Raw genomic sequence first — 23,392 nt, forward strand, 5'->3', positions numbered from 1 at the left:
TTTTTGCTTTCTTCGCCTTTTTTCAGAGAGAATGAATGATAACACCAAAACTTTTTCTCCACTCATGGTTAGTGGTTGAGTAAAGCCATTTATTGTCAAACTACTGTGTTTTCTCTTTTTAAATTATAATGACAACCCAAAACATCCAAATGACCCTGATCAAAGGCTCAAAAACCCCATTTCTTAATACCATGTATTGCCCCCTCTAACATCAATGACAGCTTGAAGTCTTTTGTGGTAGTTGTGGACGAGGTGCTTTATTTTCTCAGATGGTAAAGCTGCCCACTCTTCTTGGCAAAAAGCCTCCAGTTCCTGTAAATTCCTGGGCTGTCTAGCATGAACTGTGCTCTTGAGATCTCCTCAGAGTGGCTCAATGATATTGAGGTCAGGAGACTGAGATGGCCACTCCAGAATCTTCACTTTGTTCTGCTGTAACCAATAACAGGTTGACTCAGCCTTGTGTTTTGGATCGTTGTCATGTTGGAACGTCCAAGTACGTCCCATGCGCAGCTTCCGAGCTGATGATTGCAAATTTGCCTCCAGTATTTGCTGATAACGTGCTGCATTCATCTTTCCTTCAACTTTGACCAAGTTTTCTGTACCTTTGTAGCTCACATATCCCCAAAACATCAGCGATCCACCTCTGTGCTTTACAGTAGGAATGGTATTCCTTTCATCATAGGCCTTCCTGACCTCTCTCCAAATGTAACACTTATGGTTGCGGCCGAAAAATTCAATTTTGGTCTCATCACTCCATATTACCTTGTTCCAGAAGTTTTGAGGCTTGTCTCTGTGCTGTTTTGCATTTGTAGGTGAGATACTTTGTGGCATTTGCGCAGTAATGGCTTTCTTCTGGCAACTCAACCATGCAGCCAATTTTTCTTTTAGCGCCTCCTTATTGTGCATCTTGAAACAGCCACACCGCTATTTTTGCAGAGAGTCCTGTATTTCAGCTGATGTTATTTGTGGGCTTTTCTTTGCATCCCGAAAAATTTCCCTGGCATTTGTGGATGACATTTTTGTTGGTCTACCTGACCGTGGTTTTGTTTTTACAGAGCCCCTTATTTTCCATTTGTTAATCACGGTTTGAACGCGGCTAACTGGCATTATCAATTCCTTGGATATCTATTTCTATCCCTTTCCTGTTTTATACAGTTCAACTACTTTTTCCCGTAGATCCGTTGACTATTCTTTTGCTTTACTCATGACTTAAAATCCAGAAACATCAGTGGCTGGATGAAAGGTGCAAGAGTCTGGATCCCAGAAACTCACTCAGCTTTTATGCACACACACTGATTACAACAAACAGGTCACAGATGAGGATGTTACCTTTAGTAGCCATTCAAACCCGATCGTGTCAACTTCTGTGCATGTTATCAGGCCAAAATCACCAGGGTATGTGAACTTTTGATCAGGGTCATTTGGATGTTTTTGGTTGTCAGTATGATTTAAAAAGAGAAATCACAGTAGTTTGACAATAAATGGCTTCACCCAACCACTAACCATGAGTGGAGAAAAAGTGTTGGTGTTATCATTCATATTCTCTGAAAAAAGGCCAGGAAAGCAAAAATTCTGCTGCGGCATGTAAACCTTTTAGCACAACTGTACATTCAGTCCTGTGCAAATTGTTTCTTCAGAAAGGAAGAAGACTAGAACTCTATTACCACCTATAGGAAGTAGACTTATATGAGTGCATGTGATCCAATTCTCAGATGCAATCGTAGTATGGTTTAATATTGGGCCAAGTGCAATCCGATTTTTTATCGGATTGCACTCTTCCGATTACATCACAAGTGGGAGTGAGTCCTTACATAGGACTGCAGATCACGCCTTTGATCTGGTTATCGTTGCTTTAATTTTAAGAATGAAGAAGGGGTGTGTAAATTGGCGTGGTCTGCAAAAAAATGTGGATAAGGGGAAATGGTTTCTAAAAATGATGGGTGGTTTATGTCCATGAAAAAGTATGATCTGTTCAGGTTTTTCTGGACAACTGAACCTAAAACCATGAATAGTAGGTTAGCAGCCCAGGCTGCTGCGCCATGAAGTTCTGTGTGGGCGGACATTTGTTAAACACCCATTGAGTTGGCTTTACTTTTTGCTGGCAGCATCACAATCTGACAGATCTTGGACTTCAACGTGTGCACCCTGCATGTCAGCGCAAGACACGTCCTGTCTCCCTTCAGGCTTGTGTGCTCATCACTATGCGTTGCTCACCAGAAAAGAGCTATCTGCAATTTTGTGAACGTGTTACTGCCTTTACTAAGAGGGTTGATTACGGTACTTTCTGTCTTCCATGCAATATGCTGTGAGTATAAACAGGAGTCTTATTATTTTACTAGAAATGAGAATGGAAAATAATCTATATTTACGAGTGGGGAGGGAGATGATTTTGCATTGCACTGCACACATCATGGATAATGATTAGTTATGAGCGAGTGTACTCGTTGCTCGGGTTTTCCCAAGCCTGCTCGGGTGACCTCCGAGTATTTGTTAGTCCTCGGAGATTGTTTTCATCGCAGCAGCTGAATGATTTACAGCTACTAGCCAGGCTGAGTACATGTGGGGGTTGCCTCGTTGCTAGGGAATTCCCACATGTAATCAAGAAGGCTAGTACCTGTTAATCATTCAGCTGCCGCGATAAATACTCGGAGGTCACCCGAGAGTGATCGGGAAAACCCAAGCAACGAGTACACTCGCTCATCACTAATAATGATATTTTAGTAACAATTTTTTCCTTTCGCTGGAGGATGTGGGGGGTCTTACAATCAGTAATGTGGCAGCACTTAGGCCCAGTGTATTGTAGTCAGTAGGTCAGACAATGTATTCATTTATTCTAATGGAATCCACCACTCTGGAGTGCTAAGTACCGCCTCTCTGGCTAAAGTCACTAGTTGATAAGATTATTTGTTCTGTATGGCGCCTGCAATGCTCTGTGCTCTCTCTCCCTGTGCACAACTCCTGTCACTGTAAACTTGCCCAGGATTAAAGGCAAAGCCCCAAATGGCATCAACATTCAGAGCACTCTGCTGAAATTTAAAGCACAGACTGGAAATCTCTGTACTCTGTGCTTTGTATGGATTGTACCAGGGAAGAGAAGAGCTGGAGGTGATGTGTGGCAGCTCAGGAAAAGAGCAGAATTTTAACAGAAAGTAAATTATGAAGTTTCTTCATTTCTGATAGGCATTATAATGATACAAAAATCTGTGTGTCTGGAAAACTTCTTTTAATATAACAGGGATTAGCGGATCCGTGGAAGTTCGGGTTCTTGCACATGACCCGAATTTTATTTTAAAGTTCGGTTTGGGTACCAGAACTTGAACCAGAACCCCATTGAAAACAATGGGGACCCAAACTTTTGAGCTAGATAATTCTCTGTTTGGTAAAAAACTTTTAAGTTTGGGTTGGCTCATCTCTGTATACCATGTGACAAGTCTGGGTTCTTTTCTAGCATTTTATTATCAAACTCTGTCAAACTCTATGATGGTGTAATATGTAGTAATCATTTAATTATAATAATCAAAGTTATCTGTCAAAAACAAAGTTCTGTCATCTGTAAAGACATTAACCCATTAATGCTGAATGAATTGTAGGCCTACTGTATTTAGAGTAAAAAAACATTTGTTCGAGTATGGGTATTCACTATTGGCTCCATTGGAGTTCTGTCACTGGTGCTTTTCAGGCATAGAAAATAAGCGATCATCATTCCTTTATAGCCTAGAAGTGAAATTTGGTCCTGCTGTGGGCCTGCTTAGTGTGATCCCAAGGATTAGATTGCCATCCGAAAATAAGAGAGCAAGTGACTGGACATGACCTACAAGAGTAACAGAAATGGTACTAATAGTAAACCCTTTGCAATTACCCGAATTTATGCAAAATTAATAATAACATCATGTGTTCTGAATGTTACCTATGTCACAATTATTAATAAACACAATCTAACCAAACTACTAACTGTTGCACTTTTCATGTCTGTTCATGTTCATACGCTTTGCCTATTAACTAAAATCACACAAAGCTTGGTTGCTGACAGTTTTCAGGAGGCATGCTATTGAGACTCATGTAGGCAGAAGAGGCAACATAAGTATTGCTGAAGAACTGGGTGTTCACACAGTCATTATTTGACAAATTGTCTATCAATGGAGTACATTCAGCATTATACATAGGAGTTTTAGGAGGCTTTAAGTGAAAATACAACTGGCAATCCAAAAAAAAGGTTAAAAAAAATCCAAAAGGTCAAGAACCCAGGGACACCATTAAGAAAGCCTCTGCTGTCCATACCAACCAAAAAAAGACAACAACTGTGTGGTCTCAAGTTTGGTTTCAAATTTTCTCAAGACCACTTTGATGTTCCACAATCCTTCTGTGAAATTGTTCTGTAACAGAAATAGTACAACTTATTACAAATTCAGGACTCAATGTTTGGAAGAGAATAATGACAGCATACCAACACCAAAATCTCATCCCAGCTATAAAGCATGAAAGGAGCATCATGGCTTGGGGCTGCTTTGTGATGGAGTTCGACAAATATACAGTAAAAAGTTTGGTTTGAGTCCGAACTGAACCCAATAGAAGTCAACGGGGACCTGAACTTCAGTACTTTAAAATGCCTGTAAATTGGTCATAATCAGGGCTAGGGGGTTGGTAAAGGAAGCTAAATGGGAGTAAAGGTACCGTCACATTAAGCGATGCTGCAGCGATATAGACAACGATGCCGATCGCTGCAGCGTCGCTGTTTAGTCGTTGTGTGGTCGCTGGAGAGCTGTCACACAGACAGCTCTCCAGCGACCAACGATGCCGAAGTTCCCGGGTAACCAGGGTAAACATCGGGTTACTAAGCGCAGGGCCGCGCTTAGTAACCCGATGTTTACCCTGGTTACCATTGTAAATGTAAAAAAAAAAAACACTACATACTTACGGTACATTCCGGTGTCTGTCGCGTCCCCCGGCGTCAGCTTCCCTGCACTGTGTAAGCGCCGGTCGTAAAGCAGAGCGGTGACGTCACCGCTGTGCTCTGCTTTACGGCCGGCCGGCACTGACACAGTGCAGGGAAGCTGACGCAGGGGGACGCGACAGACACCGGAATGTAAGTATGTAGTGTTTTTTTTTTTTTTACATTTACAATGGTAACCAGGGTAAATATCGGGTTACTAAGCGAGGCCCTGCGCTAAGTAACCCGATGTTTACCCTGGTTACAAGTGAAGACATCGCTGGATCGGCGTCACACACGCCGATTCAGCGATGTCAGCGGGTGATCCAGCGACGAAATAAAGTTCTTGCCTTCTAGCTCTGACCAGCAATGTCACAGCAGGATCCTGATCGCTGCTGCGTGTCAAACACAACGATATCGCTATCCAGGACGCTGCAACGTCACGGATCGCTATCGTTATCGTTCTAAAGTTGCTCAGTGTGAAGGTACCTTAAGAGCAGGACAATTGCCCTTCAAACAAATGTGGACAGAGAAAAGACTTTAATTAAAACAGAGTAAAAAAGAAGAAATAATAATCTTGAATCAGGAGGCTGAGGTCTAAGTGGATGAAGAGGTGGACATGGCGGTGTAGGTGGAAGAGGAAAGGGAGAAGGTATCCACTGTTGATGGTGGTGCAGCTGCTGGAGAGAGAGCGAGGATGTGTTTGATCTATGCCTGCTACGCGCCCAATTAAACACCTTCCTCTGGTGCATGCAGGCGATAGAACGTTCTGCATAATTTTGTAGACCCAAGTATCGCTGGATGAATGGTGAGGCCAAAATAAATAGAGTTGGTTTTAGAGTGGTTACCTGAGAGTGCCTTCAGTTCCTGTTCACCGCAATACATTTCAACTGGATGTGCGCCTGAGGATTCGTTGGTGGACCACTCACCCATGCTGGCCCGGTCTCGACCTCTGTGACCGCGGTCATTACACCCCTGTGTAAGACTTTGCCCATTCATAAGGCAAGCGTAGGACCTGGTATAAGAGAGATGCCGTAAAGAGGCTACCAGGTACACATAAAATTGGCCATTTTTATGCGCTAAAAGCTCTCATTTTTCATATTTCTAGTGCAGTAATGCAGTTCAAATTTCGTGTTTTCAAGTTTGCATGTTTTAGCGCTGCAGTGTGCTGCCTTATGTCTCTATCCCAGGCATCGGGATATAATGTCCAATCGCGGAATAGATGCAAAGTGGTATATGTGACATGCTACTTGCATGCTGTACCTCTCCTCTGGCTTGTCATTCATAATGTAATGAAATAACAACAAAGAGAGAGGGGAACAGCAGCGTATACAAATTTTCCCCCATATAATGTTTCCTGCCAATAATTGAACAATGTCAGTGGAGAAAGGAAAAGCCTATAGAAAATAATCTCTGTTAACGCCCCCTTGCTTGAAGAGCAATTAAACCTCATCTAAACTTTACATGCAAATATTTCTGCAACAGAGAGGAACGATAAAAAATGAAAAAGTATATTTTATTAAGCTCTTCAGACCCTTTACCATAAAGTAGCATGTAAAAAAGTAATGAACACCCAGTTCTCTTTAAAAAGAGATTGAAGTGGGCTGAAGACCAGCTCTCTACTTTTTCACTATTTTGATAGCTATAGTATGTGAGAATTTATGAGGATGAAACCCATATGCCATGAAAAAGGGGACTTGCCTGTTGATTCCTGACAACAATTATTTACAGCGAACTCCGCAAGAGGCAAATACGAAACCCAGTCCTCCTGATTCTCGGACACAAGGCACATGAGATACAGTGACGAGCAAAAGGGTAACAATGTTTTGGACTTTCAGGCTCCATACCTCATCCTTCACTACTGCTTTGATCGTCAGACTACCATCATTTTATAAACAATCATCTTGGCTATCTCATACATAATTTTGACTTGTAAATATTTAGAACTTACCGTATATACTCGAGTATAAGCTGACCCGAGTATAAGCCGACCCCCCTAATTTTGCCACAAAAAACTGGGAAAACTTATTGACTCGAGTATAAGCCTAGTGTGGAAATGCAGCATTTACCGGTGAATTTCAAAAATAAAAATAGACCATTATTTCCCCATAGCTGTGCCATATAGTGCTCTGCACCGTTCATATTTCCCCATAGCTCTGCCATATAGTGCTCTGCACCGTTCATATTTCCCCATAGCTCTGCCATATAGTGCTCTGCACCGTTCATATTTCCCCATAGCTGTGCCATATAGTGCTCTGCACCGTTCATATTTCCCCATATCTGTGCCCCATATATGCTCTGCACCGTTCATTATTGTCCCATAGCTGTGCCATATAGTGCTCTGCACCGTTCATATTGCCCCATATCTGTGCCCCATATATGCTCTGCACCGTTCATTATTGTCCCATATCTGTGCCCCATATAGTGCTCTGCACCGTTCATTTTTGTCCCATAACTGTGCCCCATACAGTGCTCTGCACCGTTCATATTTCCCCATATCTGTGCCCCATATAGTGCTCTGCACCGTTCATATTGCCCCATATCTGTGTCCCATACAGTGCTCTGCACCGTTCATATTGCCCCATATCTGTGCCCCATACAGTGATCTGCACCGTTCATATTTCCCTACAGATGCTCCACATAAATCTGTGCCGCTGCTGCAATAAAAAAAAAAAAAGCCATACTCACCGCTCTTGATTGCAGCTCCCAGCGTTTCGTTCCAGCGTCCGGTCCCGGCGTCTCTCCGCTCTGACTGATCAGGCAGAGGGCGCCACGCACACTATATGCGTCATCGCGCCCTCTGACCTGAACAGTCAGAGCGCAGATAGACGCCGGGAAGATGGAGCGATGCCGGGGAGATGGAGCGGCGCCCGGCGGCTGGAACGGGGACAGGTAAATATGACATACTTACCTAGTCCCAGCGATCCTGGCGCTCCCCCTGCCGTCCCACGATCTTCTGTGCTGCAGCCTCTTCCTCTATCAGCGGTCACCGGCACCGCTGATTAGAGAAATGAATAGGCGGCTCCACCCCTATGGGAGGTGTAGCCGCCTATTCATTTCTCTAATGAGTGGTCCCACGTGACCGCTGAAGAGGGGAAGAAGCTGCAGCACAGAAGACCGTGGGACAGCAGGGGGAGCGTCAGGATCGCTGGGATTAGGTAAGTATGCCTCAGCGCCCTCACCCCCTCACCCGCCGACCCCACCGCTACCGTGACTCGAGTATAAGCCGAGAGGGGCACTTTCAGCCCAAAAATTTGGGCTGAAAATCTCGGCTTATACTCGAGTATATACGGTATGTAGATTCTTGTCATATCACTGCATTGTTACTGCTTTGCTCCTGGTGGTGGAAAAACATTTTTCTCTCTATATACTACAAAATGCAACATGTTCTCACATTCCCTAATAGCTCAGTATGTTATTAGGATGATTTCCAAGCAAAAGGTCACTGGTTGGAATCGAGGAGCAGACATAAAGAAGATTTCCCAAGAAAAGAGAAACAGCATCATCCAGCCATGACAGTTGGAAGGAAACTAAATTAAGTCATCAATTCAAAAGCCAAAGGGAGGACATCCTGGCAAAACATTGGAGTCTACAAGTTTGTTCATAAATAGGGCTATCAGTTCTGGCGCGACAAACACGACAGTGGAGGGGACTCGTATGCTTAATAATAGTAGGATCACAGACATCCAGGAAAGCACTGTGAGATGCACATTACACAAATCTGGAATGGAGGCTCGAAAAAGCTTGAAGAAGACTTGACTTCAATATCGTCATAATAAGAAGTTTGGAAAAATGTATGAGTTTGGAAAAAATTACGAAAAGTGGACAGTAGAAGATTGGAAACGGGTGGTTTGGAGCAATGAGAAGAAAGTCAATAGATAGACTCTGATGAGTGCAAATGGGTCTGGAAGAAATAAGGAAAAAAGGGCTAAAAGATCAAGAAATTGAAAGAACTGTCAAGTTCGGTGGAGGAAGCCTGATGATATGGGGGCGTTTCACAGCCAAAGGCGTTGTATAATTGACTAGGATCAATGGTGGTCTCAATGGTGAGCTATGTGTGAATATTCTACAAGATGAGTTACTTTGTACACTCAAGTACAATGGGTATGAAAAAGACGACATAGTGTTCCAAAAGGACAACGCCCAAAGCACATGTAGAAATTGGTGAATAAATGGTTCAATGACAATGAAGTAGAGGTGCTGGATTGTCCCCCACAGTCAAAATGATAAAAATTAAAATTTAGATTTAGAGCAAAATAGTAACAATGCAGTGACATGACAAAAATCTGCCTAACTAATAATGATGAGCAAGTGTACTCGTTACTAGATTTCCCGAGCATGCTCGGGTGGTCTCCGACTATTTGGGCGTGCTCAGAGATTTAGCTTTTGTCACCGCAGCTGCATGATTTGCAGCTGCTATATAGCTTGAATACATGTGGGGATTGCCTGTTTCTTAGGGAATCCCCACATTTATTCAGACTGTCTAGCAGTCACAAATCATGTAGCTGCAAAGACACAAACTAAATCTCCGAGTACACACTAATACTCGGAGACCACCCGAGCTTGCTCAGGAAATCTCGAGTAACGAGTATACTCGGTCATCACTAATAACTAATCATATGCTAAATAGTTGCAACTCAAATTTATGTATGAGATAATCAAGATGATTGTCTATAAAATGATGGTAGTCTCACGTTCAAAGCAGTAGTTAATGGTGAGATGTGGACCCTGAAAGTCAAAAGTTCAAAACATTGTTACCCTTTTGCTCGACACTGTATGTCTCAAGATTTCAGTTCACTTGCTAAGTTAGCTTTGCCCATTAGATTGTGGATGAAAGCCAAATGAAAATGAAAGATGAATCCCTAAACGAGCACAAAATGCACCCCAAAACCATAATTTAGATATAAATTGAACGCCCTGGTCAGAAATAATATCAGAGGGAATCCTATGCAATAACTTATTGCCCAGGAGAAGTGTCTTATCAGGACAGGGACCCAACAATGAAAGACGCCTTGACGTTGGATGTTGGACTCACATACATTGGCCAATTTATACGCTAAGTACCTTCCTTTTTACTGTAATTTTTAATAGCAATGTTGCGGTTTCATTTTTCCAGTATTCCATAAGTACAGTTCAAACCAGAAGTTTACATACACTACAGAAAAAGACGTATATATGTATATACGTATATATATATATACAGTATATATATATATATATATATATATATATATACATATATATATATATGTTTATCTCAATATCTGACATGAAGTCAGAATAAACCTTTGCCGATTTAGGTTACCGTGTATACTCGAGTATAAGCCGACCCGAGTATAAGCCGACACCCCTAATTTTGCCACAAAAAACTGGGAAAACTTATTGACTCGAATATAAGCCTATGGTGGAAAATGCAGCAGCTACCGGTGAATTTCAAACATAAAAATAGATGCTCCATACCGTTCATTATGGCCCCATAGATGCTCCATAGAAAGCTGTGCCATATATAATGCTGTGCACCGTTCATTATGGCCCCATAGATGCTCCATATAAAGCTGTGCCACATATAATGCTCTGCACCGTTGATTATTGCCCCATAGATGCTCCACATAAAGCTGTGCCATATAGAATGCTCTGCACCATTCAGTATGGCCCCATAGATGCTCCACATAAAGCTGTGCCATATAGAATGCTCTGCACCGTTCAGTATGACCCCATAGATGCTCCATATAAAGCTGCCCCATATAAAATGCACTGCACCGTTCAGTATGGCCCCATAGATGCTCCACATAAAGCTGCCCCATATAAAATGCTCTGCACCGTTCATTATGGCCCCATAGATGCTCCACATAAAGCTGTGCCATATAGAATGCTCTGCACTGTTCAGTATGGCCCCATAGATGCTCCACATAAAGCTGCCTCATATAAAATGCTCTGCACCGTTCATTATGGCCCCATAGATGCTCCATATAAATCTGTGCAATATAGAATGCTGCTGCTGCAATTAAAAAAAAAATGACATACTCACCTCTCTTGCTTGCAGCTCCTCAGCGTCCCGTCTCGGCGTCTCTCCGCACTGACTGTTCAGGCAGAGGGTGGCGCGCACACTAGTACGTCATTGCGCCCTCTGACCTGAACAGTCAGAGCAAGAGGACGCGGAAGACGGAGCGGCGCCCGGCGGGTGGAACGCGGACAGGTAAATATGACATACTTACCTGCTCCTGGCATCCCTGGATCCTTATCCCGGACAGCTGGTCTCCGGGTGCCGCAGCCTCTTCCTCTGTCAGCGGTCACCGTTACAGCTCATTAGAGGAATGAATATGCGGCTCCACCCCTATGGGAGTGGAGTCCATATTCATAACTTCAATGAGCGGTCCCACGTGACCGCTGAACAAGGGAAGAGCTGCGGCACCCGAAGACCGTGGGATGGCAGAGGGAGCGCCAGGAGCGCCGGGACTAGGTGAGTATGAGACAGTCCTCTCTCCCCCTCACCTGCCGACCCCACCGCCGATCATGACTCGAGTATAAGCCGAGAGAGGCACTTTCAGCCCAAAAATTTGGGCTGAAAATCTCGGCTTATACTCGAGTATATACGGTAATTAGGATTACCATACAGTTATATGAAAAAGTTTGGGCACCCCTATTAATCTTAAGCTTAATGTTTTACATAAATAGTTTTTTTTTCCAACAGCTATTTCAGTTTCCTATATCTAATAACTGTTGGACACAGTAATGTTTCTGCCTTGCAATGAGGTTTATTGTACTAACAGAAAATGTGCAATCTGCATTCAAACAAAATTTGACAGGTGCATAAGTATGGGCACCCTTATCATTTTCTTGTTTTAAATACTCCTACCTACTTTTTACTGACTTACTAAAGCACTTTTTTTTGGTTTTCTAACCTCATTGAGCTTTGAACTTCATAGCCAGGTGTATGCAATCATGAGAAAAGCTACTTAAAGTGGCCACTTGCAAGTTGTTCTCCTGTTTGAATCTCCTCTGAAGAGTGGCATCATGGGCTCCTCAAAACAACTGTCTAATGATCTGAAAACAAAGATTATTCAACATAGTTGTTCAGGGGAAGGATACAAAAAGCTGTCTCAGAGATTTAACCTGTCAATTTCCACTGTGAGGAACATAGTAAGTAAATGGAAGAACACAGGTACAGTTCTTGTTAAGGCCAGAAGTGGCAGGCCAAGGCAGAGAAGAAGAATGGTGAGATCAGTCAAGGACAATCCTCAGACCTCCTCCAGAGAGCTGCAGCATCAACTTGCTGCAGATGGTGTTACTGTGTATCGGTCAACTATACAACGCACTTTGCACAAGGAGAAGCTGTATGGGAGAGTGATGCGAAAGAAGCTGTTTCTGCAAGCACGCCACAAACAGAGTTGGCTGAGGAATGCAAAAGCACATTTGGAGAAGCCAATTTCTTTTTGGAAGAAGGTCCTGTGGACTGATGAAACCAAGATTGAGTTGTTTGGTCATACAAAAAGGCGTTATGCATGGTGGCCAAAAAACACAGCATTCCAAGAAAAACACTTGCTACCCACAGTAAAATTTGGTGGAGGTTCCATCATGTTTTGGGGCTGTGTGGCCAATGCCGGCACCGGAAATCTTGTTAAAGTTGAGGGACGCATGGATTCCTCTCAGTATCAGCAGATTCTTGACAATAATGTTCATGAATCAGTGACAAAGTTGAAGTTAGTCAGGGGATGGATCTTTCAGCAAGACAATGATCCAAAACACTGCTCCAAATCTATCTGTTTGAATGCACATTGCACATTTTTTGTTAGTACAATAAACCCCATTTCAAGGCAGAAACATTACTGTGTCCAACAGTTATTAGATATATGAAACTGAAATAGCTGTTGCAAAAAAAACAACAATTTTTATAAAACATTAAGCTTAAGATTAAAAGGAGTGTCCAAACTTTTCCATATAATATTTGCCAAATGCCAGAATAATGAGAGAGAATGTTTTAAGACATTTGTAATACTTACTGCAAAGTCAAAAGTTTACATAAGATTACTATGCCTTTAAACAATTGTGGACTGCCCGCATGATGATGTCATGTGTTTGGAAGATTCTGATAGTTTTTTTGGCAATATGTGAGTTAATTAGAGACACACCTGTGGATATATTTTAATGCACACCCGAAACACACTGCTTCTTTGTGTAGCATCATTTGAAAGTCTCAAGAACTAAGCCATGATATCAGGAAGATAATTGTGGACTGGCACAAGTCTGGCTCATCCTTGGGTACAATTTCAAGATACCAGAATTTGCCTCGTTCATCTGTACAAATAATTATACTAAAGTACAATCAAGATGGGAATGTCCAGTCATCATACCGCTCAGGAAGGTGACAGATTCTGTGTCCCAGAGATGAACCTGCTTTGATCCGACATGTGCATATCAACCCAATGACAAAAGCAAAATACCTGTGAAGATTATGGCAGAAGCTAGTAAGATTGTGTCAATATCCATAGTGAAACGAGCACTGCATCAACATGGGCTGGTAGGCTACTCTGCCAGGAAGAAGCAATTACTCCAAAAGAAACATAAAAAAGCCAGAATAATGTTTGCAAATGCACACAGGAACAAAGACCTTAATTTTTAGAGATATGTCCTGTGGTCTAATTAAACTAAAATTTAAATTTTGGGCATAATGACCATTGCTAAGTTTGAAGGAGAAAGGGAGAAGCTTGGAAGCCTAAGAACACCATCCCAACTGTGAAACATGGGGGTGGCAACATCATATTGTGGGGTTGTTTTGCTGCAGGGGGGACTGGTGCACTTCACAAAATAGTTGGTATCATGAGAAAAGAAGATAACGTGGCAATACTGAAGCAACATCTCAAGACATCAGCCAGGAAGCTAAAGCTTGGCTGGAAATGGGTCTTGGAAATATAAAATGACCCAAAGCATACTGCCAAAATGGAAACAAAGTGGCTTAAGGATAATAAAGTCGATGTTTTGGAGTGGCCATCACAACGCTCTGATCTCAATCAGAAAATTTATTGACAACGCTAAATCACAGGGCCGTGTCACACAAAATACTTAATATGTAACATTTCCCACATGTCTACTTTACATCAGTACAATTTTGGAACCAAAATTCTTTTGTTAGGAATTTCTAAGGGTTAAAAGTTGACCAGCGATTTCTCATTTTTACAACAAAATTTACAAAACCTTTTTTTTTTTGGGACCACATCACATTTGAAGTCCCTATGAGGGGTCTATATGACAGAAGATGCCCCAAAGTGACATGATTATAAAAACTGCAGTCCTCAAGGTGCTCAAAATCACATTCAAGAGGTTTATTAACCCTTCAGGTGCTTCACAGAAATTTTTGGAATGTGGCAAAAGAAATAAACGCTTAACTTTTTTTCACAAAAAATTTACCTCAGATCCAATTTTTTATATTTTGACAAGGGTAACATGAAAAAATGGGCCCAAAAATGTGTTGTGTAATTTCTCCTGAGCATGCCGATACCCCATACGTGGGAGAAAACCACTGTCTGGATGCATGGCAGAGCTAGGAAGGGAAGGAGCGCCATTTGACTTTTTGAATGCAAAATTTGCTGGAACAATTGGCGGACACCATGTTGCGTTTGGAGAGTACTTGATGTGCCTAAACAGTGAAAATCCCCCACAAGTGACACATTTTGGAAACTAGACCCCTCAGGGAACTGATTTGGTTGTGGGTGAGCACACTGAACCCTCAGGTGCTTGACAGAAGTTTATAACGTTGAGCCGCAAAAATAAAAAAATCAAACTTTCTTCACAAATATGTTTTCAGCACAAAATATTGCATTTTCATAAGGGAAACAAGAGAAATTGCACCATAAAATTTGTTGTGCAATTTCTCCTAAGTACGCTGATACCCCATATGAGGGAGAAAATCACTGTTTGGGTGCACGATAGGGCTCCAAAGGGAAGGAGCGTAATTTGACTTTTGGAATGTAAAATTTCCAGGAATAATTAGCGAAAGTCATGTCCCGTTTGGAGCCCCTGATGTGCCTAAACAGTGGAAACCCCCCACAAGTGATCCCATTTTGGAAACTGGACCCCTGAATGAATGTATTTAGATGCATGGTGAGCATCTTGAACCCCCAGGTGCTTAACAGAAGTTTATAATGTTGAGCCGTGAAAATCATAAAGTAATGTTTTCTTCACAAAAATGTTATTTTAGCCCCAAATTTTGCATTTTCATAAGGGTAACAGGAAAAATCCACCATACAATTTGTTGTGCAATTTCTCCTGAGTACGCCGATATAACATATGAAGGGGAATACTACTTTTGAGGCACAGTGTAAAGCTCAGAAGGAAAGAGGTGCCATGTTGCAGTTCAGATTTTGTTGGAATGGTTTGAGGATGCCATGTCACATTGGCAGAGCCCCTGAGGTGCCAGAAGAAGAGAAACCCCATATATGTGAACAGAAACCCCATATATGTGAACTTATTTTACAAACTAAACTCCCCAATGAATTCATCTAGTAGTGCAGTGATCATATTGACACCACATGTGAATCACAGAATTTTATACTACTGAGCGGTGAAGAAAGAATAAATTAATTAATTTTTACCACTAAAATGTTGTTTTAGCCCCAAGTTTTAAATTTTTCTAAGGGATAATAGAATTTTTTAAAAAACAAACTGAGGTCCATTTTTTCCTGAGTGCGTCAATACCCTACATGTAGTCAGGAAATATTTTTCAGGCACAGTGCAAAGCTCAGAAGGCAAGGAGATTTTACTGTTATGGTTTGCAGAAGGTGAGAAGCCATTTCACTTTTCCAGAGCCTTTGTAACTATATTTTCATTAAAAGATGGCAAACCTGAGTGGGGACTTGCTTTTTTTGTGGATTGAGTCCACAGTGCCCCCATCTGCCTCATTATATGGAATCTTCCGCCAGAGGTTCCGTCTGAATCACGTATTTTAGAGATTTAAACGGAAACCACAGTGTAAGCGCTCAGTGCAGAGCGCAGGATAAATGTGCGCAAATCCTTACTGCGATCTTTGGGAGGCAGAATGAAAAAAGGTGAAGAATTGGTTTTATTTATTTTTACACCGTTCCTCATGTGGTATAACTGATTAGGCAATAAGCTTAATTAGACTTGCTATAATTTTTCCATATTTTGGTCCACAAAGCTATGTGAGGGCTTGTTTTTTGCAGGACGAGTTGACATTTATATTAGCACGATTTTCGGGCACTTGACATATTTTGATCGCTTTCTATTCTGATTTTTGGGAGGGAGGATGAACAAAAACAAACAATTCAGGAATTTCTTTTTTCTGAGGGGGAGGGCGGGGGGTTTATACCGTTCCGTGTGTTGTAAATTTTATAAAGCAGTTTTGTTCTTCGGGTCAGTACGATTACAACGATATCTCATTTATATTGTTTTTTTATGTATTGGGGCTTTTACACAATAAAAACTATTTTATAGAAAAAAATAATTATTTGTCCATCGCTTTATCCTGAGAGCTATAACTTTTTTACTTTTACACTGATGGAGCTTTATGGCAGCTTGTTTTTTGCGGGAGAAGATGATATTTTCAGCGGTACCATGTTTTTTTATATTCCTTTTTTTATCGCGTTTTAGTCCACTTTTTGTTCAGAGGTATGATGATAAAGCATTGGTTTTTGCCTTGTTTCTTTACGGTGTTCACTTAAAGGGTTAACTATTGGGGCAGTTTTACAGGTCGGGTCGTTGTGGACGCAGCGATACTGTTTTTTCATACAAATATTTATTTATAGATGCAGTATATTTTATTTTTTTCTTATTATTTTGGATTTTTAAAAAATTATTTTTACAATTATTTAAATTTTTTTTTTACTTTTTTACTTTGCCTCAGTATGGAACTATCATTTTTTGCAGGCTAATTGCTTGTGTAGCATGGGGATGCAGCGCAACATCCCCATGCTGGATAAACTGTCAGCTCTGCACTGACAGGTAAAGTTGCTGATCATGCACTGCGTGTGATCAACAAGTTTCCTTGCTGTAGTGACCCGGATGTCGAGCCACCATGGCAATTATTGGGACCCTGTGTCATACTGTGGGGTCTCTGATCCAAAGGCATAGGGTCTGTCATCCCTCTGCCGGCTCCCGGAATGCTGCAACCACAGCATTTCAGGGGTTAAAGTGACGGGGGCCCCCCATCCCATGGCATGTCGCTAATAGCTTATAGCACAAGTGGCACACCATGCGGCAGCTATGGGGCCCGTGAAGCTTGGTACTCACGCTGCCCCCGCATTCAACTGTATAGGCATCATAGACACCGATGCAGTTGAAAACAATGAGGAAGGAGAGAGCATTAGTTGACCCTCTCTCTTCCATCATTCCCCCTCTGCCTCTCCATATAGTATAATACACTCCTCAGTCCTCCATATTGTATAATACACTCCTCATAGTCCTCCATAAATTAAAATACACTGCTCAGTCCTACGTATAGTATAATACACTCTTCAGTCCTCCATATAGTATAATGTACTGCCACAGTCCTCCAAATAGTATAATACACTCTTCATAGTGCTCCATATAGTATAATGCACCGCCATTGTCATCCATGTAGTACAATTCACTTCCCATAGTATAATGCATCCCATAGTTCTTCATATAGTATAATGTATTCCCCATAGTCCTCAATACAGTATAATGCAGCCCACATATAGTATAATGATGCCACTCCAGAGTATAATGCAGCCGCCCCACAGAATATATTGTATCCCCCTGAGTATAATGTAACACCCCAGAGAATATAATGCAGCCCCCTCTTATAGTATAATGCAGCCCCTGCATATATATGGTAGCCCCCTCATAGAGAATAATGCAGCCCCCATAGAATATAATGTAGCCCCTCCATAGAATACAATGCATCCCTCCTCATATAGTATAATGCAGCTCCCCATAGAATATAATGTAGCCCCCTCATAGAGTATGATGCAATCACCCCTCATAGAATATAATACAACCCCCCATAGAATATAATGTAGCCCCCCATAGAATATAATACAGCACCCCATATAATGTAATACAGCCCCCATAGAATATAATACAGTCCCCCATAGAATATAATACAGCACCCCATATAATGTAATACAGCCCACCCATAGAATGTAATACAGCCCCCCATAGAATGTAATACAGCACAGCCCCCATAGGATGTAATACAGCCCAGTCCCCATAGAATGTAATACAGCACAGCCCCCATAGAATGTAACACAGCACAACCCCCATAGAATGTAATGCAGCCAGCCCCCATAGAATGTAATGCTGCCAGCCCCGATAGAATGTAATTTAAGCCAGCCCACTTAGAATGTAATAAAGCACCCCATAGAATGTAATACAGCAATGTAATGCAGCCAGCCCCCATAGAATGTAATGCAGCCAGCCCCCATAGAATGTAATGCAGCCAACCCCATAAAATGTAATGCAGCCAGCCACCATAGAATGCAATGCAGCCAGCCCCCATAGAATGTAATGCAGCCAGCCCCATAGAATGTAATGCAGCCATCCCCCATAGAATATAATAAAGCCCCCCATAGAATGTAATACAGCCAGCCCCCATAGAATGTAACATAGCATAGCCCCCCATAGAATGTAATACAGCACAGCCCCCATAGAATGTAATACAGCCTCCCCAATTGCCCCACAATCCAGTTATCACTCACTGATATATTAAAAAAAAATCACTCTCCTCGTGCTCCGTGCTGCTCCTGGCTCCAGTGTCAGCGGCTGCAGTCTGCCCAGCCACACAGCAGGTGCGCGATGATATAACGTTATCGCGCACCCGCAGCGTCAGCGTGAGGTAGAGCAGGGAATAATGGGAGAGGGAGCGACAGCGGACTCTCTCTCCTCCATCATTGCATAGTTGAATGCAGGGAGTCGGCGCTGGCGGGAGGAGTCGGCCCTGGTGCCGCTGATAGCCGCAGCAGCCCACTCCTGGCACCGGCCCCTCTGACATTTGCCAGAAGTGCCCGATGGCCAGTCTGGCCCTGTATATTTGCCATCTAGGCCCATCCTGCTACATATGTTCCCGCTAAAACAAAATTTAGTAAAGTTCAAAATTGTGGCACTCAAAAATTAGTATGCAAATTTATTTATTAAATATAGACAGTCCCAATATCTTGTGACCTTTCGGTCGTTAACTCAGACCTTCCTAAGACTGGGATGAAGAACAAAAAACGAAACAATACAAAATGATTAATAACAATCCCCAAGAGCTATAACAGCCAATAATATAAGTTACATACAGTAGATTAGCATGGAAATAGTAATAATCGCCACGATACATTTGGAACAAATAATCACTTAAAAATTGAAACATTATTTTGTCACCATGATTCAAACAATTCTTCATACTAACAGAGTGATATCCATGGAATTATGAATTTAATTGCACGTACGTATATATTTTAACACGTTAGGTCATTTTGATTATCTGCTGCTGAAAATTGACAGAACATGGCTTTTGCTTGAAAAGTATTTTGGAAACAGTTATAAAAATTCTTGGCTTTTGTGAATTTCCCATGGGATTTATGAAAACTGCATTAAAAACCCACAGATAAGGTCAAAATGTGTTTGCAAGACACAGAAACAGAAATGATCATTTATAGGAGTCATCTGCTATGTATTCATCAGATTCATCTACCCACTTAATAGTGTGATTAATCCGATGCATTACTGCCATACAAATTACCACATGTCTAACATTAGCAAGATCCTATATTTATATACTGTATATCTATATATATATATATACTGTATATATATATACTGTATATATATATACACACAACTATGTATATATATTTAGACCTGTGTGTATGTATATATATATATATATATATATATATATATATATATATATATATATATACAGGTCCTTCTCAAAAAATTAGCATATAGTGTTAAATTTCATTATTTACCATAATGTAATGATTACAATTAAACTTTCATATATTATAGATTCATTATCCACCAACTGAAATTTGTCAGGTCTTTTATTGTTTTAATACTGATGATTTTGGCATACAACTCCTGATAACCCAAAAAACCTGTCTCAATAAATTAGCATATCAAGAAAAGGTTCTCTAAACGGCCTATTACCCTAATCTTCTGAATCAACTAATTAACTCTAAACACATGCAAAAGATACCTGAGGCTTTTATAAACTCCCTGCCTGGTTCATTACTCAAAACCCCCATCATGGGTAAGACTAGTGACCTGACAGATGTCAAGAAGGCCATCATTGACACCCTCAAGCAAGAGGGTAAGACCCAGAAAGAAATTTCTCAACAAATAGGCTGTTCCCAGAGTGCTGTATCAAGGCACCTCAATGGTAAGTCTGTTGGAAGGAAACAATGTGGCAGAAAACGCTGTACAACGAGAAGAGGAGACCGGACCCTGAGGAAGATTGTGCAGAAGGACCGATTCCAGACCTTGGGGAACCTGAGGAAGCAGTGGACTGAGTCTGGTGTGGAAACATCCAGAGCCACCGTGCACAGGCGTGTGCAGGAAATGGGCTACAGGTGCCGCATTCCCCAGGTAAAGCCACTTTTGAACCATAAACAGCGGCAGAGGCGCCTGACCTGGGCTACAGAGAAGCAGCACTGGACTGTTGCTAAGTGGTCCCAAGTACTTTTTTCTGATGAAAGCAAATTTTGCATGTCATTCGGAAATCAAGGTGCCAGAGTCTGGAGGAAGACTGGGGAGAAGGAAATGCCAAAATGCCTGAAGTCCAGTGTCAAGTACCCACAGTCAGTGATGGTGTGGGGTGCCATGTCAGCTGCTGGTGTTGGTCCACTGTGTTTCATCAAGGGCAGGGTCAATGCAGCTAGCTATCAGGAGATTTTGGAGCACTTCATGCTTCCATCGGCTGAAATGCTTTATGGAGATGAAGATTTCATTTTTCAGCACGACCTGGCACCTGCTCACAGTGCCAAAACCACTGGTAAATGGTTTACTGACCATGGTATTACTGTGCTCAATTGGCCTGCCAACTCTCCTGACCTGAACCCCATAGAGAATCTGTGGGATATTGTGAAGAGAAAGTTGAGAGACGCAAGACCCAACACTCTGGATGAGCTTAAGGCCGCTATTGAAGCATCCTGGGCCTCCATAACATCTCAGCAGTGTCACAGGCTGATTGCCTCCATGCCACGCCGCATTGAAGCAGTCATTTCTGCCAAAGGATTCCCGACCAAGTATTGAGTGCATAACTGAACATTATTATTTGATGGTTTTTTTGTTTGTTATTAAAAAACACTTTTATTTGATTGGATGGGTGAAATATGCTAATTTATTGAGACAGGTTTTTTGGGTTATCAGGAGCTGTATGCCAAAATCATCAGTATTAAAACAATAAAAGACCTGACAAATTTCAGTTGGTGGATAATGAATCTATAATATATGAAAGTTTAATTGTAATCATTACATTATGGTAAATAATGAAATTTAACACTATATGCTAATTTTTTGAGAAGGACCTGTATATATATATACACTGCTCAGAAAAATACAGGGAACACTAAAATCCCACATCCAAGATATCACTGAATGAAATATTCCAGTTGTAAATCTTTACATCTTCATTACATAGTGGAATGTGTTGAGAACAATAAAACCTAAAAATTATCAATGTAAATCACAACTAATATCCCATGGAGGTCTGGAGTTGGAATGATGCTCAAAATTAATGTGGAAAATTAAGTTACAAGCTGATCCAACTTCAGTGGAAATGCCTCAAAACAAGGAAATGATACCCAGTAGTGTGTGTGACTTCCACATGCCTGTATGACCTCCCTACAATGCATGGGCATGCTCCTGATGAGGCGGCGGATGGTCTCCTGAGGGATCTCCTCCCAGACCTGGACTAAAGCATCCGCCAACTCTTTGACAGTCTGTGATGGAACTTGACGTTGGTGGATGGTGCGAGACATGATGTCCCAGATGTGTTCAATCGGATTCAGGTCTGGGGAACAGGCGGGCCAATCCATAGTTTCAATGCCTTCATCTTGAAGGAACTGCTGACACACTCCAGTCACATGAAGTCTGGCATTGTCCTGCATTAGGAGGAACCCAGGGCCAACTGCACCAGCATATGGTCTCACAAGGGGTCTGAGGATCTCATCTCGGTACCTAATGGCAGTCAGGCTACCTCGGGCGAGCACATGGAGGGCTGTGTGGCCCTCCAAAGAAATGCCACCCCACACCATTACTGACCCACTGCTAAACCGGTCATGCTGAAGGATGTTGCAAGCAGCAGATCGCTCTCCACAGCATCTCCAGACTGTTACATCTGTCACATGTGCTCAGTGTGAACCTGATTTCATCTGTGAAGAGCACAGGGCACCAGTGGTGAATTTGCCAATCCTGGTGTTCTGTGGCAAATGCCAAGTGTCCTGCACAGTGTTGGGCTGTGAGCACAACCCCCATCTGTGGACGTCGGGCACATCCTCATTGAGTCGGTTTCTAACCGTTTGTGCTGCTGGGTTGATGCCTCTCCACGTCTCTTGGTGTACTGGCCAGTCTCTTGGTAGCGCCTCCAGCCTCTGGACACTACGCTAACAGACACAACAAACCTTCTTGCCACAGCTCACATTGATGTGCCATCCTGCATGAGCTGCACTACCTGAGCCACTTGTGTGGGTTGTAGAGTCCATCTCATGCTACCACGAGTGTGAAAGCCCAACCAACATTCAAAAGTGACCAAAACATCAGCCAGAAAGCATTGGTACTGAGATCTGGTCTGTTGTCCCCACCTGCAGAACCACTCCTTTATTGAGTGTGTCTTGATAATTGCCAATAATTTCCATCTATTTTCTATTCCATTTGCACAACAGCATGTGCAAATTGCCTCTTCTGAGAAAAAGAGGACTTAAACTCTATAGTGCCACCTGTTGGAAGTAGCGATCCTACAAGTCACAATCAACTCTTTAACGAGTTGTGCAATATGACTTAGGATAAAAGCCAAATCAGTATCTCAATTTGCAGACACGGTCTTTCGGGCTGTTGGCCCTCGTCAGTGCGAAGCATGAGAACTCATTTGGCTAGGTGAGAGGCTCTGGACTGGGGTCTAAGGGGTATCGTTTCTCCTTATGGAGAGTGACATACCATTTCTGGCTTGTCAAAGTAAGGAGGCTTGTATGAAATGGATGAAATGTCTCATGGCAGTTCAGTGCTACACTTTGCAGGAGCAAGTACGCACCTGTGTCAGTGTGGGCCGGCTGGCGGGGAGAGCCGTCACTGATGGTGAGGGGCATAGGCCTCAGTGGATTAGGCGTAAAGGTGAGTATTAGGCCGGCCTCACACTAGCGTGTTTTACGGACGTAAGAGAGGTGCTGAAAATACGGATTGCATATGGTACAATGCTTCTCTGTGCCCCAGCTCCTGTCAGCCGTATTTTACTGATCCGTATTATACGGTGTTCTACGGCTGTAGAAAAATGCAGCATGCTGCGTT

At 42.2% G+C, this 23,392-nt stretch overlaps 1 protein-coding gene across 5 annotated transcripts in view; it reads left to right on the forward strand.

The window, feature by feature from the left end:
• The first annotated feature begins 1,605 nt into the window (after positions 1-1,605).
• Positions 1,606-23,392, forward strand: part of LOC138642761 (uncharacterized) — a 272,058-nt gene continuing 250,271 nt past the window's right edge. For 4 of the 5 annotated variants that reach the window (XR_011314095.1, XR_011314097.1, XR_011314099.1 and 1 more), the window contains exon 1: positions 1,606-2,305. The gene's annotated coding sequence lies outside the window, so the exon portion shown is untranslated. The remainder of the gene's footprint in view (positions 2,306-23,392) is intronic. The other variant, XR_011314096.1, reaches the window with a different exon arrangement.

Source organism: Ranitomeya imitator, chromosome 6, assembly GCF_032444005.1.
Source record: "Ranitomeya imitator isolate aRanImi1 chromosome 6, aRanImi1.pri, whole genome shotgun sequence".
In the NCBI taxonomy this organism is placed as follows: domain Eukaryota; kingdom Metazoa; phylum Chordata; class Amphibia; order Anura; family Dendrobatidae; genus Ranitomeya; species Ranitomeya imitator.